We start from the raw sequence: 17,106 nt of genomic DNA on the forward strand, positions 1-17,106 counted from the left end.
ACAACATACACCCTTGGTCAACTTCCTGGCTCTCTGGCTTCCTTTTTGGGAGCAAATCTGCCTAACCCTCTCAGGTGCCCACCTGAGGGTGAATAGGGTTCAATGTGTGATACATCACAATTATGCTCAGCACAGTCAGTCCCAGGTGGGCAACAGAGATCTAAACCTGCACATGACTTATCCTGTATGGAAACATGATCACAGAATATGGAAATCATAAGACCAGACACTGACAAATCTGGCAGCCCAATGATGTCTTATCCTAGAGAAAGGCTAAGGTAAGGGGTTGGTTAATTTCTCTCTATGTTTAAATCCAAAATGGAGGATATATGTGAGTTGTTTTTAAGGAAATGTTACATAAAGTAGGGATTAAATTATTTTATCTTCCAAAAGGGTATCACCTGAATCTGATCGGAAGACTGAGGTCAAATCATTTCTTCCAGTGATTAGCATCTCAAGTGATGTTCATTTTGCAATAAATCACAGCAAAAGACCTACTGTTGTGTAGTAAAAAAATTCATTTCATTATACTTAATTTTTGTACAATGCAAGAACTTGGCACCACATTTTAAAATATACTGAAAGACACACAGTTCCTAAATTGACCATTATCTTCTATTTTGTCACCACTGTGAGGGACCTTTAGTTGAGGATAGTTCTGTGGTGTGCCTACCAAACAAGCAGAGCTCATTCCCTGTCCTCTGAATGATGCCTGAGTCCAGGAAATGCTTCCAAGTCAGCTCCATCATAAACAGGGACTGGAAAGCAGCCTGTGTACCCAGAGGATTGCTTCATGAGAAATCCATGTACTACTGCCAGGGCCAAAAACTGTGGGCCTTTAGCCATGACTAAGCAACTCAAGCTTAGAATGCAGCTCAAGCAGAGCTTGAGGTGTATATTATCTATCAACTAATGTATTCACTGATCTTTATTATTGATTAGCATTGGAAGCCAGAATATCTATAAGATGGTGTTGTGCATAGGATGGAAGGACACTATAACAATATGTAGAGGTCTTTCTGACAGAAAAGTCATGGAATGTTTTTTGTCATCTTTCCTTTAAAATTCATACTTTATTTTCTCTTGAACCCCACTACAAAAGCCCGAGGTCTACTGAGGGACTACTACTCTGGAGGAGAAGAGCTTGTGAACTTGTGCTGGCCTCTATAGGTGTTTATTACCTCTTATTACCTCTATCAGTGCTTATTTAAAAATCAAAGCTTAGTTGTAGCAAAGAACCACTGACAGAGCCAACAAAAAAGCAGAGGTTCCCTGGATTAAATTTATCTTGGGGTCAAATAAGAAACTGTATGCAATACCAATAATTTCGATAATTTGTGACATATTATTGTAGATTTAAAATATTCACAATCTAAGAAAATAATTCCAGACAGTAGACAGTGTCATTTTCTATAGTCACGATGGCATAAGAAATAGTGTAATCCTCCCATCTCAAAGAATAAGAATATGGACACAATGTATAGCACAACCTTTTAGAATACAGGGAACCCAATAGCACAGCAGAGCTTGGGGATAAGAAGAGTGGCTTAGTGGAAGTGAAGAAGGAAGGCAGAGACCTAATTTCAAGACAGGTGGGGCATCCATTTGATACACAAATGATAGAGAAATAAATCAGGCATAGTCCCTTAATCAACTATTCAATCCCTCAAATACCCTTGTTAGAAAAGTTGAAAGGAAATATTGATGGGCTCTCTTGAGTCCATAGAAAAAAATGTATCTGCATTGGGAGTGGGTGAAGGAGGTTCATTACTGAGTGTCCAAGAATGCATGTCCCAGGTTGGATTTTATTCTAGTACAATCTGGAACAACAAGAGATCTACAGCTGTAAGCCTTAAGATTCACTGTGATTTCTAAATAATAGTTAATTTAACAGTTAAAAGGGCTTAAAGTGAGAGATTAAAATGTTTTTCAATTAGGTGGGAATCATGGAATAGGTTTATTTCATAAACAAATATTACAAAATTTTAAAAATATATGTATATTGTAGATTATATACCCATGAAGTCATATGGAATTTGCAGCCTCTTGTATGGGAGACCTAACTCCTTAAGTTATCATTTTTTCATGATTTTGTGCATTCCATAATACAGAAAAACTTCTGAAAGGGAGAGAGAATGGAAGCATATCAAAATTGCAGTAATTAGGAATCCAACCTTCTATATATAGACAGTTACTGATGAGCTACAGAAATCTTTTGGGCTCTCAAGATGTTGGACCATGGGAAGGTATGCCCTGTGGCCAGCAGGGGACACTGTGGGGCTAACCTGTGGTCTCTACCCAGCTGCTCCGTAAGGACCATTCACTTAAAGGAGCTCTGGTCTGGAGGAGGGACCCTGTGTTAACTGAAGGGGACTTACCTGTGTGTTAACTCTGGCATAGCAGAGTCCCCTGGGCAGAGAACTATGTCTTGTCTCAGCAGTCCTTCCTCCCAAGGTTCCCCCAAGTGGTAAAGGAAACCTTCATTCTCTTTAGTCTGTAGTTTGAGCTGAACTCCAGCACCTGGCAAGGGTGGGGTGGCGTGCATTGGGCAGTCTTGATGGAAACATTTGCATGAGCAGCCCCTCCTCTGCAGAAAGTGGGAAAGAAAAAGAGATCTATGACAGCTCACCTCCACTGTGGGACATAGGAGATTGTGTCTACCATGGCCTGGACTCCTTTTCTCATCCTGCTGCTCTCTCACTGCATAGGTAGGAAAGATCTTCAATAAGCAGTTCTCGATTCACTGTTTGCATCAACTCTTCAGGTATAAACCTATGAAAAGTTTTACTATGGACACTCTCTTCCCTATTTTTCTCTGTTTGTAGGTTCCCTCTCCCAGCCTGTGCTGACTCAACCTCCATCTCTCTCTGCATCTCCTGGAGCATCTTCCAAGCTTACCTGCACTCTGAGTAGTGGCTTCAGTGTTGGCAGCTACTGGATCTATTGGTACCAGCAGAAGCCAGGGAGTCCTCCCAAGTATCTTCTGAGATACTACTCAGAGTCAAGCAAGAACCAGGGCACCGGGGTCCCCAGTCGTTTCTCTAGATCCAAAGATACCTCAGCCAATGCAGGTGTTTTGCAGATATCTGGGCTCCAACTTGAAGATGAGGCTGACTATTACTGTGCCGTAGGGCACAGTAATGCTTTTCACAGTGAAACAGGCAGATGGGGAAGTGGGACAAAAACCAATTTGCCACAGTCTCTAACCTATGCATTCATGTTTTGATATTAAAATACATTAAATTATACAATTATAAATCTTTCACACTGCACTTCTTTCCCAGTGTTTCAAAAATAATTATAAAGACTGAAATAATCCTCAAACAAATGCAAAAGGAAACTAGAGCTAGAATCTGAATAGCATTTTACTGGCATCCTATAAATGATATCAAATTCTGCCATATCCTGAAGGTAGCCCCCAGTGAAGTCTTTTTTATTTCTTGAGTGCGCCAAGGTGCATCCTACACTCCAGCACCCACTTCCCAACTTTTAGACATCACACTGACTACAAGGACCTTTCTTAATACCACTCAAGGATCACAGCAAGGACAGCTCCAGGCCTTGCTCAGAGTAGTCTGGAAAAATAAAACTAACTAAAGACAAGATTTCAATATGATTGGTGTGGGAGGAAAACAATCAAGGGATAACTGACTGAGAGTGATGAAGTTTAAAGATTTTGTCATCTAATAGTTTGTCAAATACAGTCCAGTCAGCAGAACCTGCTCTCAGGTACAGGGAGTTGTGTAGACTCAGGAATGGCTGTAGGCAGAATGTGCACACCCTTGGTCTTGGCATCCTGTGAAAGGGGAGGGGCCCTCAGCTGTCAGGAGTGGGAACCTTCTGTCTATGTTTCTCTTTGCCCTTTCATTTTGATTCACTGCTAGAAACTCAGTTCCTTGAGAACTTGGACTTTTTTTTCTCATTTGCCACTGCCTTCCAAACAGCCTGATGGCTGCCACAAAGGACAAAATCAATATGGGTTTGTAAAATGAATACTCACCTAGAAAGGAATCCCAAGGGTGGGAGTAGATTTGAGGGAAAAGTCTTGATTTCTGGATATTCTTGGTTTCAGTTGTTTGAAGAAGAGATGTTAAATAAGAAATTTGACCTCAGGAGCTGGAGAATAGGAGAGAGATATGAAGAACTGCGTCCTGTTGAAGGTGACCAGTAGGAAAGACTAGATCATATGAGTTCTGATGGAGACAGTGGAGGAGGACTTGTTGTGCCTTCAGGTTCTGAGTAAAGAAACCATAGGAGCAGTTGGATAATGGAGATAAGTCTGAGCACAGAGGACAGATCCCATGAGCTGATGCACCACAGAGCATGGAACAACATATGAACACCTAGTAACTTTGAAATTATCTAAGAGCTACTGAGTTATGCATCAACAAAATGTTAAACAGAGATATTAAATAATTTATTACAATATAATTAAATCTAATATTCAACCACTCAATTCTCAATCTCACAAAATTCAAATAGCGTAATTTCAGAAAAAGAAGTTTGTGCAATGAACAGATGGTTCTGTACTGGATGGAGGGGCTGGTTGAAGAAATGAATGATTGGTAGAGAATGGATGTGCCAGTGTGGACTTGGTTATTATATAACATGGTGTTTGATTAAATTCTGTATATGCAAATGGTACATTCTATTGTTCTTTTGTTCACTTTCCCAAATATTAAAACAGCTAAATTCACTGAAACATGGAAGTATAAATACAAACCAATTGACATGTGAGTAGGTGAAATCCATGATGAATTTAGAATGAATGGAACATGAAAAATGTCTGCATGTTTTTAAATTTGTACTAGAAAACTACATTTATTTTGCCCTCTACAAATATACCCTCATATATAGAGTAACAGAATTAGGATTGCTATTTATTTTTTAAGTCCTTTTCATTGAAAAAAAATCTAAAAGAAATGACAGGTTAATGGAGGCCACAGGATATATGGGAATTCTCTTCTTTCTATAAATTTTTTCTGTTAATCTAAAACTATTTTCAAAAATAAAGTGTATTAATTCAAACTAGATATTATGATAGATACATAGACTTTCTGGAACATGTATCCATGAAGAGATTTGAATTTTATAGCATACTTTTTAGGCAAGCTGAAACTTTATGATATCATTTACATATGTTTACACATCCCATAGACAGGACTCTTTTGAGAATGAGAAAGCAAAGTAATAATGTATGAATCCGAATCAGATTGTCTTAGAATCATACTATGAGGTTGTAAGTAGAAACAGTAAACTAATGAGCTGCAGAAACCAGTTGAGTTCCCAGGTTTCAAGTGCCATGGTAAGAAAAAATTTGACTTTTCAAGTTTCTGGGTCATAGTGTTTGGTGTGTCCTGTGACCAGCAGGGGATCCTGTAAGGCTGCCCTGTAATCTCTACCTGTCTGCTTAGTAGGCCCATTTACACAGAAGATAACTGGCCTTGCAATTGTGTCCTGTGACAACTGATGGGGACTCTCAGTGTCTGTACCCTCTCTGGTCTGGCACAGTTTCCTGAGCAGCAACATTTATTTTATCAAGGGACTGGGGCAATAATGACCCTGACATTTGCAGAAAGAGTCTCTGATAGAGAGTGGGAAAAAAAGGAGGACTGGGACAATTCAGCCTCACTGAAGGGATAAGGGAAATGTTTCCACCATGACCTGAGCTCCTTTCCTCTTTCTGCTCTTTTCTTACTGCATAGATAGGGACAGGCCTCAAGTGTCCAGATTCACCTCCTGAGCTTGTGTTAGTCCCTGTTAGCTCTTATCTTGCAAGGAGCTTAACTCCAGCTCTAGCCTCATTTACCATGACTGTGTCTGTTTGCAGGTCCCCCCTCACAGCATGTGCTAATTTAGTAAGGAATATCTCTGTATCATAGGAAATATCAGCTAGACTCACCTGCATTTGACCAGTCATGTCAGTTTTGGAAATTATTGGATATGTTGGTAACAGCAGAAGCCAATGAGCCTTTTGTGACATCACCTGAGATTCAAGTCAGACTCAGTCAAACATCAGGGCTACAATATCCCTAGACACTTCTCTGAATTTAAAGATGCCTTGGCCAGTGCACAAATGTAGCTCATCTCCTGGCTATAGCCTGAGTATAATGTTAATACTTTACCATATGAAAGAGCTGACACTGTGCTCTAGATCCATGTGAGGCAGAACTCTCCCCTGTGCTGTCTGAGCCTGTTAGGGCCTCTGATTAGGTATAGCTAAAGTGATAACTTTCTTCTCCAGATCTCCAACCAGCACCAGACAAGTTTATATGAATTTATAGGTGATATTATAGATTAACTTATACATTAATTCCATTTAACTTATAGATTAATTCATTGTTTATATAGTCTCAATTTACTAATTTTTGTATCAGCAGAAGTCACTTGGTTGGACATAAAATTTTTTTCAGTAAATAAATTGGAGAAAGTTTAAAGAGGTTTTTTGGCCCAGCTCAGAGTCTAGAAGTGACTCAGAGATGAATCTGGGATAAAATTTTCAAATAAGTTAAAGATATAATACCAACATGGAGAAAGGAATTATGTCCTTTATTCTAACAACACAGTGTCACAAAGTTTAAAATAAGAGCAATATAGTTTATATTAGCATCACTACAAAGTAATTCAGAGCATATCAGAAAATATCTAAAAGTATTTAAACAAAATTCCAAGTCACTGGCAGAGAAATAAAAGACAACTTAAAGTAGCAGATATTCCTTATTTGTGCTTTGAAACCCTCAATGTGGTTACTATAGTTTTTTTTTTTTGTTTGTTTGTTTGTTTGTTTTTTACAATTAATCCAAAAACAATTCCTTGAAATGTCTTTGAGAAAAATATGTCTTTAGTAATAGGAAATTTGCTCAACAAAGAAATGAAAACTATAATTAAAAGTATCAATGAAACAAAAGCCCTTGGAAAATACTTTTCAAGTTTGATGTGGCCTGACTGTCTGAGCAAAGGGAAGAAGTTGAATTTTGAATCCAGAGACATATGATTTGCTCTAGGAAATCAAGGATAGGTCAGCTTTTCCAAGGAAGGGGCACAGACCAAGGATGGGAAATACCCCACACTGAAGCTATTGGTCAGGTTCCAAATGAACCTGGCAGGTGCTCCAGAAGAAAGAGAGATGGTGGCAGAGTCAGATCAGGCTGGGCAAAGGAACCTTCAGACACAGCAACTGATGATTATTTGGGCAGAAATGAGGGTTAAACTGCTTAAGTGTCTCTGTTGGTGTCAACTTCCCCAGGTTTCCAAAGCCTGGAACTACCTATGCTGTGGAAGAGGAGCATGAGGAAGAGAAGAATCCAAGTCATATTGGATACCAGCCCTGTGAGGCCTCAGAGCAGAGATGGTTATTGCAGGCTGCTTTTGTGTTCTCCAGTTGCCTGGAAGTGGAGGGCTGTTCACACAGAATTGTTTCCCTACTGGTGAGCTTGGGTCCACACTGAGCCCCTATGAAGACAGAATTTGATTCTTTAGACAGAAAGAATTGTGGGTACCCACAGTGCAGATACTGAGAGAACCTCACAGTATGCCCTGCTGCTCACTGGACAGATTTCAGTTTCCCACTAGAAATAGTGTTACTGGAATCTGCCTGTAAGTCTGGTCACTGGTCAGTCAACAGACTTCAACAGACAAGCTCTCCTCTGTCACAAGTGAGATAATAATAATAAAAAGCTGCTGCCACTGTGAAATTCATAGATTCTAGCAGAATAAGATGGTAGATAAGGTTCTTGCATCATACCAGAAGACAGCATAGAGGAGAGAATTCAGAGGGTTGGGAACCAAGACCTGGATTGTTCCTTCCACTGGGATGAGAAAGAACACAATTGTGATCTAGGTCTAAGTGGAGAGTGGGTTCCTGAATTAAGACCCTCACAGTTCTAGAGAGACATATATTCTTTCAAGAAATAGTTATAAATATTAAATAGCATGGTATGTAGAGAGAATGACAGAATACATCATGTACAAGAGCATTAAGCAAATGTAACAGAAGTGTAAAACTTGCAGAGTATACAGGTCCCTATAAGTCATAATGAGGTGTAGTGCTTGAAGTGTGGCTTTCTTCATGTCTGGCCACTTGAGTTTCTGGGCTCCATTGAATTTCCTTAAATAAAAAATGGGTCAGGCATAAATTACATAAATATATAATTACTCCCCTTACATTACTAAGAGTATTGGAACTATGCAAAATTATAGCTTTTACACAATTTTATTTTATTCACTGGCATCAAGTTGTGAAGTGGGAACATGAGAAGATCTTCTGGCTATAAATAAAACACTTCTGGTCATTTATGTAGATTATGTCCCTGCCATTTTCAAGGGATTCTTTAAGTACATTAAGCCTGGTGAATAATAAAAAATGGGAATCAGGATGTTGTGTGGCCATATTGGAAATAATATCAAGGTCTTTATAGTAAAAAACCCAAGGATAGATCACAGCTACGACAACCATGAATTTGTTGCAGTGGGCTCTTGTCACTGCACTGACAACTATCTCTGGCAACCCCATTGGCACTCAACTTGGATTTTGAGGGCTCCTCACCCACGTGTTTCTGAAGACTGCCATGTAACTTAATATTTCCAGTTCCTGTGTGACACAGTACACACCATTGGACAAAAACTGTTCATCATCAAACCTTCTTAATACTATGTGAGTCATTTTTAATTTTTAAAAATATGTTGAAATTCTGCTAGCCCTGGGGCTGTGGTTCAGTGGTAGAGTGCTTGCCTTGCACCTGTGAAGCCCTGGGTTTGATCCTCAGCACCACACAATGATAAATAAGCAAAAATAAAGATATTGTGTCCATCTACAACTAAACAAAAAGATTTAAAAATATATTGAAATTCTATATTTTGTTTACTGGGCTTTCAGTAGCAATTGACATAACTCTGGTAAGTGTATTTGTTGGTGAAGCTTAATTATCAGAAATTTTAGAAGGTTATATTCCAGAACACTGGGAGTATTACAAGCATCCTATATCAAGATGGATTACTCATACTTTCTTTGATGACCCTGAAAAAATTTAAGAAAGAACAATAGCTACTCTTCACATTGAATCTGAAAAGGATGAATTACAATTCAAGGAGCTGGAAGTTCAAAGCCTAATTTGGGAGAGAAGCAATGGGCCCTGGTAACAATATCCAACTATTGGTAAGGCACTTATTGATCATTCTTTAAAAGCAGCTCCTGACAACTAATTTATTTCATTAAATACAAACGCTAGGGTTGGTGTTGTGGTTCAGTGGTAGAATGCTTGCCTAACATGCATGAGGCACTGAGTTTGAAGTTTGATCCCCAGCACTGCATTAATAAAAAACCCAATTACACTCAATGTATCCTCCTCAGTGGAAAATAATTTAATAAATATAGTCTGTATTTTTGGTATGTAATGAATAAAAGAGCTTCTTCCATTAAAACAAAACAGAAAAGAAAACCTGGGATAGTTTTTGAGACTTTTTCTCCCTTAGAAATTGATTCAATCCTCTTCTTTCTTAGTCCTTCTAATCCTGCCCTCAAAATAAGCACCACAGGCCCACCGGCTTCTTTCTCAATCTAAGTATTACATTTTCTTTTTTTCCTAAAGTTTCCTCATATCCAGTGAATCCAGTGAGTTACATAGTATAATAATTGATTCTCAGTGTTACTAGCCCAATGAGCCAAACTCATGAGGAATCAGAAAGAAATAAACTTGACATTGTGCCAATCCTGGAAAGTGGGTTTGTAGTCTGCATGTCCCTGTTATTAATTAATGAACCTCTTATTTTATACAGTTTCTATATGAGACAACTTTCCCCTGAGAATTCTACAAATTGGGTGAATTGTGTCCTGTTCTCTCTGAGAAAGTCCAAATTCAAATTTGAAGACTGAAAGAGATAGGAGGCTGCCCCTCAGGATATTTCCCCTCCTCCCTTCAGCAGGGAGCAGGCAGTGATCAAGGGTCTGGTGGAGGAAGAATCCTTTATAAGGACCAATGTGTCACCTGGTCACAGGCAAGGTGAACCTTGGTCTGGGAAGCAGGGGACACTGTGGGACAACCACTGAATGTCTGTGAAGTTCTCAGCTGAAAATTCAGAAACCCACATTCTGATGTCTACTCAGGTCTCAATTGGACCAGCACCTGAATCTAATTTGGATGCTTGGGGATCTGAAACCCTGCCCCTACCAGAAATGACAACAATATATTGTCATACCCACAGGCTGAAGGTTGAATTTCCTTAGCCAGACAAAGGCAAAAACAAAAGCATAAAACACCACTGTAACTCCCCTGGAAACTTAAGGTGAATAAAAAGACTCTCGTACCTTGTGTTGGTCTCAGTAGAGCTCTGGGGTATATGCTCCATGGCCTGAACCCCATTCTTCCTCCTCACACTTCTCCTTCACTGCTCAGGCCTCTATTGTCACAGCATACCAATCTTCAGCTTACTGATACTGCTTCTCAAACATATGCCAGAAAATAACATCATTTGCTCTGGTACTTTTTCCAGGATTTAATGATGTTTTTCTGTTTTCAGGGTCACTCTCTCAGGCTATATTGATTCAGCCATCCCCCACATCTGCCTTACTGGAGCCTCAGTTAAACTCACCTCTACCCAAGTAGTGAGCACAGCATTCAATGGTATAAACAGCAGCCAGAAAAGACCCCTCAGTATGTGATGTATGTTAACAATGATGGAAATATAGCAATGGCATTGGAATCCCTGACCACTTCTCAGACTCCAGTTCAGAGACAGACCACTAAATAACTATCTCCCACCTCCATTCTGAGGATGAAGCTGACTAAATTTGTGGTGCAAGTCTTAGCATTGTTGTGCCATATTGGTAAAACAATGGCCCAAATAAATGGAGAGTGGGCCAAAAGTTGCTTCTTTCATTACCAAGTTTTAACACAGCTCTCAGGAAGTATATGCTTTCAACATTCAAAAATGGTGGATTTCTGAAAAAAATATAATCAGAGAGCCTGACATATTCTATCTATGGATAAGTTCCCTGAGAACTAAGTTGTTGGGACAGGTTCTGTTGCCTCTTCTGATCTGCTCATTGCCACCACATGAGGTATAAGGACATTCTCCTTTCCAGATTCAAAACCTGGGCTCAGGACAACGATCAGTGATGCCATATTGCGGTTCATTTCCATGACTACCACAGAAGACAGTTTAACTTCTTATCTAAGAAATTATGAAATATTAGCAAGAGGGTGCAAGAAAATTATCTAAACCTTAGATAATTGAATGTGAAGATAATAAAAGCTTGTACATACAGCAAGAAAAGTTTTCAAGTGCTTGGCTATTTTTGAGATTCAATACATTGGTTCTGGAACTGACTGGGGAGTAAGTATTGTCTTCAACAAAACTGAGGGAATACATGAGAGTGTTCTGATAAGCTCTGGCATATTTCTGAGACTCCAGAATTCCACTCCCATACTCAGGGCTATGTGGATGCCCAGGTCAAAAGTGAGGAAAGCCTTAAGCACTCTCTTCTGGCTGAAATTTAAAGTCATTGCAAGAATAAAAAGAAGGCAAAGGCAGGGTTGAAAACTGATGCAGAGTTGAATTTGTGCCCTAAAACACACACCATCTTTGACAAAGGCTAAGAGAAGCATTGCCCCCATGCATTTTGAGGAAATCTCTACTAATTTAACTATCAATGTAACTTACCACAGACTTCTGTGACACATATGCAAATAATTCAAAATTACATAATTACTAAAAAAATGAAACAAGAAAATCAACAATAAACTTACAATGAAGATTGCAATGAATGCAATAATGACAAACTCTCACAGAAAGAAATGTGATTTTGAATGTCTCTCATATTAATTAAAATCTAGAAAAATGTTGCCCATTCATAGGAAAAATAATTAAATCAAAACAAAATAAAACAAAGGAATAAAATATAAAAAGTAGTGGATAGAAACTATCCCTGAAGAAACATAAAATCTGAGGTTACTTGGTGGAAATATCAAATTGATTATCATAAATATCTTTAAAAATAATTAAATCAATGAAACCATGACTGTGATCTCAGAGGAATATACAGGGGAAATACCTCATTAAATGCATAATATTAACATAGATATAATGAAGAATCATCAAACCTAAGAAAGGTTAACTGATATTGTCCTTTCTGAAAAATCAGAAAAAAATCTAAGATTTTTTTTTTTTAATGTGCAGAACCTGTGAGAACTATAGGTACCATCACTGTACCTACAAACACAAAATGAGATTTTCAGAAGAATAAAAATGGGGAAAAGAGTATTTGAAAAATAATAATAAAAAAAATCCAGATCTGATGAAAATAAAAATATACCTACAAATGTAAGACCAATGTCACATAGTAGACATTAATCAGAGCTTCTATCCTAGAGGCCTATGGAATTAATTATGAAGGGAAGAAACTTACTAAATTCTGATGAGATATTTGAATCAAGACAATTGTACACAGAAAATGACAATTTGTGTTTCCAGCCTTGGTGCAATAAATGATAATTTAAGTCCTGCCCTTCCGGTAGGAAATATGGGATAAAACCAAATAATGAAACAAGTGCTTTTCACACATACAACATTAAAAAAACTGAAAGATAATGTCTATGGGACCTCAGAGAAAAGCATTTATCCACAAATACATACACATATGTGTGCACACACACACTATCTATCTATCTATCTATATCTATATATCTATATATCTATATCTATATCTATATCTATATCTATATATATATATCTATATCTATCTATATCTATCTATCTATATCTATCTATATCTATCTATCTATCTATCTATATCTATATCTATATCTATATATATATATATATATATATATTCATGGACAAATATACATGCCCTGATTTGTACACCAGTGAGTACATAAGAGTCATATATTTATTTCTGGATAATATTTTTTGATTCTGCTGATCACAAGGGTCTATTCCTGAGATAAGAAAGCAGAGATGAGTAGTCAGAGGTGCAGAGATGGTGGGGATTCTCAGACTAGGATACCAGAAAGCAAGTAGCAAGAAAGATCAAGATCTCTGTATCTCTGCAAATATTTTCTCTGGCTGAGAAAAATGTGGCAACACGGAGGGAGATTATAATTTAGAGACTAAGCATTGGGAAAAGAGAAATAAACCTGTTGCCTTGGATTTCCTGCTTCTCCAGACATTTCAATAAAGAGCTAAATGCAAATATTCTTCTAGATTCAGTTTACACTGTATTTAGCACAAGTAATTATGAGCACACTGTCATTCCTGCCCAAGCCTAGAAGGGGTGATTATAACTTTAATGAGACAGCAATGGTATCTGAAATCTTTCTTGCTTTTCAAATACACATAAAGGCTACCTTATGGGCTGGACTGAAAAACCCTAAGACAGGAATTTTTTTCTTAGTTCTTGCCTGTAGCCCCAACCCAAGTACAGAATTTCCCACATGGTTGATGCCACACAGTTCTCCAGGTGGCCTTGTACCTACTCACTTCTGCATCATTTCTCCCTGGTGGTTCTCAAAATTATTTATGAAGTATGTTGGGAAGACAACATCTTAAGCTAGGGTGTTCTAGCCAGAACTAACTAAGCTGAGTCTCCGTCTCCCCCTCCCCAGATCTATGGTTGATCTGGTTTTGGGGATCCTTCACCTGTGGTGTAAGTGAGCAGGCCCAGCCAAAATTCTATCTGCTATAAGACAGATTTCCTCAGTCTTTTGAGACCAGCCTTCCCTGAGAACTACTTTTCTCTCATGCAATTTCTGCCAATCTCTAAGTAATGAATTCACAGTATGTAACTTCTGTATGGGTGCTCTGTCTGATTATATTCAGACAAATTGGTAACCAATGCACAGTGAAACTGCTTTGAGAAATCTGCACTTGAGAAATATTTCTGGTGAGAACACATTCACTAATGTCTTCTTAAAATGGACAACTAGATCCTGCACAAGATTGTAACACATTCACCTTCATCTTGCAGACTCTTGTTCTGAGTCAGGCCAGAACATTCCACCCTTTTCACTGTAGCTATGGAAGACCATTGCGTACTTTGAATTTGACATGTCTTCTGTGTGTTAATGGCTTGATTCTCAGTTGGAAATAATAAGAATGTGGTGAATTGTCCTGCTATAAACATTGAAGTGGCTGCATTACTATAGTATGTTGTTTATGATATAGAACAAGGAGTGGGATAGCTGAGTCAAAAGGTGTTTCCATTTCAAATTTTCTGAGGAATTTCCATCCAGATTAGTTGTACAAATTTGCAATGCACAACAAGCAATGTAGTGGTGTGCCTCCCCACCCCCTGACATCCTCAACAACATTTAATGTTGTGTGTATTCTTGATAGATACAATTCTGACTGGTGTGAGATGAAATATTTCAGTAATTTTGATTTGCCCCTTCAATGTTTATAGAAGCACAATTCACAATTGCTAAACTGTGGAAGTGAAGTAGATGCCCTTCAATAGATAAATGGATAAAGAAACTGTAGTACATATACACAATTAAATATTACTCAGCATTAAAAGATAATAAAAGTATGTCATTTCTAGATAAATAGATGGAATTAGAGAATATCATGCTAAACTTAGTAAGCCAATCCCCCCAACAAAGGCCAAATGTTCTCATTTATAAGTGGATGTTGATCCATAATGGGGAGGGGAAAGACATGGGAAAAATGGAGGAACTTTGACTGGGCAACGGGGAGGGAGGATAGGTGCATATGTGTAGGAAAGATGGTGGAATGAGATGGACATCATTACCCTAGGTACATGTATGACTGCACATATGTTGTGACACTACATCATGTACAACCACAGAAATGTAAGTTGTTGTGCAATTGTGTACAATGAATCAAAATGAATTCTGATGTCATATATACCTAATTAAAATAAACAAAATTTAAAAAAAAAGAAAATAAAGTGGCAATGATATGTGCCAATGGTCAAATTAAAAAAAATAAAAAATAAAAGAAGTTGGTGAAACATCTTAACAGTTCGGGAGAGATAGGATGTCAGGTCATTGAGAGTATAATTTGAAGGGGATTGCGGATCTCTGGTCTCTTCTTTTTGTCCTCTAAACTTTGATTCCAAGCCACTATGACATAAAGAACTTTCTCTTTCTTGTACTTCCATGATGATGCACTGCCTTTGGAGTAGGTCCAAAATAAAGGGTCCAAATAACTATGAGCTGAAACCCAGCACCCCTGGGTTAAGCATCCCTGGGTTCAATTCCTGATATCTGAAAAAAGGAAGAGAAAAAAAAAGAAAGAAAGGGAGATAGAAAAAAAGAAGAAAAAAAAAGCCAATACTACAACAAATTATAATCAAATTGCCAAAGGTAAAAGACTAGTAGAAAATTTTGAAAGTAGCAAAAGAGAAAAATTATTTGTGATTTGATTTATACAAAGGAATCCATGTAAGATCATCTGTAGATTGTTGACAAGAAAAACAAGAAGAAACCTTCAAACCAAAAGGGAGTAAGAAGATACATTCAGGAATCCTAAAAGAAAAACAAATGGCAAATTAAAAGACTATACTATGTAACCCTTTCTTATTTAATAGCTAGCATTTATTTATGGTTACTATGTGCCAGATAATATTCTAAGAACTAGTCTTGTAATATCTTGTTTAATCAGCACAAAATATCTATCAGATATTACTATCCCTGTTTTATGGACAAAGAAACCAATACACAAAGCGAACAAATTTGTGAAACATGTCAGAGCTACAAAACAATAGGTGTAAGATGAGAAACTGAGAAATCTGCCAGATAACCCGGGGTGGGAAACACAGGGAAAACTGGCTACAGAAGCAATAGTGAAGGAAATCAAAGACCAATCCTGATAATATAAACACTCCATCAATAAGTGACAATAACTGTAATGCTTAATGTTTTGTATCTGTGGAGTTTTTTGTTGTTTTTCTTTGTTTGTTTGTTTATCAGTGCAGGGAACTGGACCCAGGGTCATGCATATAAACTGCATCCTCAGTCTTTTATTTATTTATGTTTTAGTAGGAAGAGTTTAGTATTACTCCTTTTTCTCTTATTTTCCACATATTTATTGGTGCATTATAGTTGTACAAATTGATGGGATTTGTTGTTACTTATTCACGCATGCATACTTCATAAAATGATCTAAAATGAACAAAAAAAAGATCAAAAGGAAAGTGATCTAAAATTCACAGTATTAGCTTCCAAAATATAATACTAAATGTAAATTTCCAGATAAGTGTACTTGTACATATACTTTACCCAATGACACTTCTTTGTTCAATCTTAAGCTAATTTACCAAAACTCATTCTTCCTTATGAAAGAGGAAAACATGAGTCACTGAGCTGACACCCTGTCCATTCTAACTTCAGTGAATGTACTACACAGAGACTTCACAGGATACTGCGCTGTGTGCTGAGAGCTCTGAAGTAGAGGCTTAGAATAGCAGTTTTACTGAATTTCACAGGGAAAATATCTGCCGGGCAAGAATGTTAGGGGGACAAGGCTCATTTTTCTCAAAGTCAAGCCTTTTACATATGTGAATTATCTGTATTCATCGCTCTAAAAATTTCATTTAAAATATTAAAAGGTAGAGGATTCCATAAAAATAATAATAATAAAAAGATCAGTAGAGTAGAGGAAAGGAACAAAGAGGAGGGAGTAGAAATAGAAAGGAGAAATACTGGGAAAAATACTGGTCAAATTATATTGCTACATTGTGTGGATTATGAATATGTAACAAAAGAATCCCACCTTTATGTACAACAATAACGCACCAATGAAAGCATGAGATAGAAAAGATTTCAATGATATGTTTGAAATTATAAAAGACCGTTGTTAACAATGATATTGTAGAGGAGAATAACTGTGATATATCTTGCCAAATCATTTTAAATATTTGAACATATAAAAATAATCATTATTTCTTAGAAATTTAGTGAAGTACAAATCCCACAACATTTACATCTGTTAGGAAGAGGGAGTTTTCATTTTCTCTAAGCTAAAGTTTCCATTTCCTGGTGGAGGCCTTACCCTCTCCAGCTCCACCATCCATTCCCACCAACACAGTGCATCACCCTGCCTGCCCCCCACCCACAAATATCAGGATCCCACAAGGGAGCCCACCTT

At 37.6% G+C, this 17,106-nt stretch overlaps 1 pseudogene; it reads left to right on the top strand.

Annotated features, from left to right (window-relative positions):
* The first annotated feature begins 8,453 nt into the window (after positions 1-8,453).
* LOC139704768 (NADH dehydrogenase [ubiquinone] 1 beta subcomplex subunit 5, mitochondrial-like) lies at positions 8,454-9,201 on the top strand (annotated as a pseudogene).
* The last annotated feature ends 7,905 nt before the right edge of the window (positions 9,202-17,106 follow it).

This window comes from Marmota flaviventris, chromosome 1, assembly GCF_047511675.1.
Source record: "Marmota flaviventris isolate mMarFla1 chromosome 1, mMarFla1.hap1, whole genome shotgun sequence".
Taxonomy (NCBI): Eukaryota; Metazoa; Chordata; class Mammalia; order Rodentia; family Sciuridae; genus Marmota; species Marmota flaviventris.